The 3015-nt window shown below is 49.1% G+C and overlaps 1 long non-coding RNA gene across 1 annotated transcript; it reads left to right on the forward strand.

Moving 5' to 3' along the window:
• The first annotated feature begins 333 nt into the window (after positions 1 to 333).
• On the forward strand, positions 334 to 2796 carry LOC116095577. The gene is made up of 3 exons (XR_004120650.1): positions 334 to 420; positions 2444 to 2552; positions 2754 to 2796. It is a non-coding gene; the product is annotated as an uncharacterized LOC116095577 (long non-coding RNA).
• The last annotated feature ends 219 nt before the right edge of the window (positions 2797 to 3015 follow it).

Genomic DNA, 3015 nt, shown 5'->3' on the forward strand with positions numbered 1-3015 from the left:
CCCCGCCCCAGGAGTCGAATTTCAGATAGCCTAGGTAACAGATAGTTACATTGTGATTCATAACAGTAGCAAAATGCTAGTTATGAATTAGCAATGAGATAATTTTATGGCTGGAGGTCACCACAACACGTGGGCCACAGCTTTAGGAAGGTTGAGAATCGCTGTTCTAATGGCTGTTGAGAGATTGCAAACATTGCCAGGTTCTGATCTACGAAGTGAACTATCAACATCCTCCTTTTGCCAGGAGGAAGCTGAGAGTCCAATGAAATGACTTGCCTGTCACAGCTAGCAAATAAATACTTGACCAAATACCGCGTCCTGAACCACTATGCACGCTGCACTTCTAAGGATGTCTCCAGGAGACCCAGACGGTCAAGCCTGTGGTTGAGATGCAAGCGGTCCCTCAGATGAGAGTCTTGGGTAATCGGCTAGAAAACAAGGCCCTTGCAAGTAGCTGCTTTTCTGTTGGGAATTCTGGCAAAGAAGAGATGAGCCTCTAAGCTGCCTCTGCGGCTCCCTCACTAGAGACCCCTTTTGGTAGCCTCCCCCGCATGGCTCAGATAAAGAGTCTATTTATTAGCTTCCCCAGAGCGGGTTCTGGAAGCTGGATCTGGCATGAGGCAGAAGTCAGTCCCTCAGCCAAGCCTCCTCCTTTTAGTCTACCTTCCTTGCTCCTCTCACTCAATTTCTCTCTCCGGAATCCCTGAGCCCAGGGCACAGTATTCTTCCTAAACTGTCCATGGAGCAGGGACAGCTTTGCGCGCTGCCGGCCACGGATGTCCGCACACACTTCCAAAGGTTTCTGTGGAATTCAGGCTTCAGTAAACACTTGAGGAGGAGGAAGTGGGCCAAGAAATGAGTATAAGATTGCATCAGGACTGACGCACACCCTCCCCTCCGGTCTCCTGAGAAGCCCTTCCTCCTTGGAGGAGGGGCGGGGCACAGATGCAGCCCCTGGAACATCCCCAAGCCATCTTTTTTCCTTTTGGCCTAGGGGAGTGGCTAATGCTGGCGAAAAGGGTAATGTTGAGGAGGGGGGCCTTAGATGTGCACTGTATCCTCCATGACCTAAAAGAGAGCTAGCTAACAGCAGGCTGGAGAGATGGCAAAAGTGAAGTGGCCAAAGGAAAGAGTCCAAAAAGGCTACGAAGCTGTGTTTTGGAAGCGTCGAAGCTGTGTTTTGGCAGTGTCAGCCATAAGCTAGGATCCGTGTGCTAAACAATAACAACAGTGGTAGCCAGCTTAGGAAACAGCGGGCGGCTTGGTCGGGGACTCTGCTTCAGAAGCAGCTACTACCTTTTGTGTAAGGGCCCTGGGTGGTTTATATGTCCTTGTATCTTACTGAATTCCAGTAACACCCCTCTGGATTGGTGTGGTTATACTCAAATAAAGACACCGAAGGGCTAAAGGTCAGCGCTACCTAAGGTTACTAAATTGGGCTTTGGGTAGTCTGGGTTTGGGTCTGGGTCTGTCTGCTGAGTGTGGGTGTTTTGTGTTTGTTTTTAAGGCAGGGACTCGCTGAGAATTGCAGGCAAACTTTAAACTCATGACCCCTGCCTTGGTCCCCCCCGAGTCCCCGGGATTACAGGCAGGCACCAGTGGGCGCCAGTGGCTCTTCTGCTCACCCTTAGCTTTGCTGAGCCCACATAGTTAACTCCAAAGTGTCTGGCTCTTCCTGAGCCCCTCTCAGTTTAGTTTGGGTTTCACATCTTTCTGTCTCCCCAGGAAGTGATAGAGCCAGCCTAGAGAGGCCTGGTGGCCAGCTGAGGCAGGGTTGCTACTTCAAGGCTAGTGTGGGTTATGCAACGAGACATTTCATTCTCAAAATGAAAAATAAAGAGAAGACAGGGGATATAGCTCAATTTAGTAATACAGGGCTTGCTAGCAAGCATTGGGCCTGGAATTCAATCCCAGGTACAGAGAAAATGATAGAGACAGACAGACAGACAGACAGACATATAGATAGATAAACATAAAGATAGATACATAGATAAATAGATAGTTGACAGATGCATAGATAGACAGATAGATAGACATATAGATACATAAGTAGGTGGATGGATAGACAGATGGATGGACAGACAGATAGATGGATAGAGAACAAACACCTGTTTTGGTATCTTTCATACTAGCTCCTGTCATCTGCCCTCTTGGCTTTCCCTAGGCACTTCCAGCTTAGTCCCTGACCAACTAACTACTCCCTTAGCTCTGTGGATCTATTAGCAGCTGGCCTGGGGCAGGTTTGAATGAAGAAACATGGATTCCTGGAAGAGTTGCAAATTTGCATCTAGGTACATTAGACTCCATCAGAGCGGTTTCCATCCTCTGCCTCCATCCCAGGTCCCTTGGCCAGTGAGGTCCAATAAAGGAACTGAAAGACAAGGAGCCAAGAAGCAAGCAAGAGCGGTCAGAATCCTTTCCCCTCCTCTCTCCCCTTTTCCAGAATCCAGGGAGACACAGGAAAACTCAACTGTACCTGGCACCAGCTCCACCCCCTAGTTAAGGAATGCAAAAGGTGATGAGGGGGGTCACCATGGAAACAGCAGTGCCAGGTGTGTTGGTGAATACTTAGTTTTTGCAGCAGGGAGGGGAGGGCCTGCAGAGCCCGGCTGAGGAGCTCCGGGGAGCTGCAGTTCATTTGTCCTCCGTAATAGGACATTACAGGAGACTTTTGCTTTTCATTCCTTCCATTTTCTTCTAAAGTAGAAGGGAAGGGGGGGAAAACCATTTTCCTTCCTTTCCTGCCCACTCAGAGGAAGGCCAACGGCGTGAACATTCCCTTCAGAGTCGCCGCTGGTCACGAAGCCCCATCATCGCTTAAATCGCTCTATTTTAAAGGTTTGTGAAAAGTGCACCAAATTGATTCCTCCCCCGCCCATCTCTTCTGTCTGTGATCTCTGTGGTCTCTCTTTTTCAGAACCGCATGTCCTCAGAGCAGGACAGCAAAGCTAGATGGATACTTGAGGTATTCTGTGGTTTGGGAACTGGAGAATAAAGAGGCTTTGGAGAATACCA

This window comes from Mastomys coucha, unplaced genomic scaffold (assembly GCF_008632895.1).
Source record: "Mastomys coucha isolate ucsf_1 unplaced genomic scaffold, UCSF_Mcou_1 pScaffold18, whole genome shotgun sequence".
NCBI lineage: Eukaryota > Metazoa > Chordata > Mammalia > Rodentia > Muridae > Mastomys > Mastomys coucha.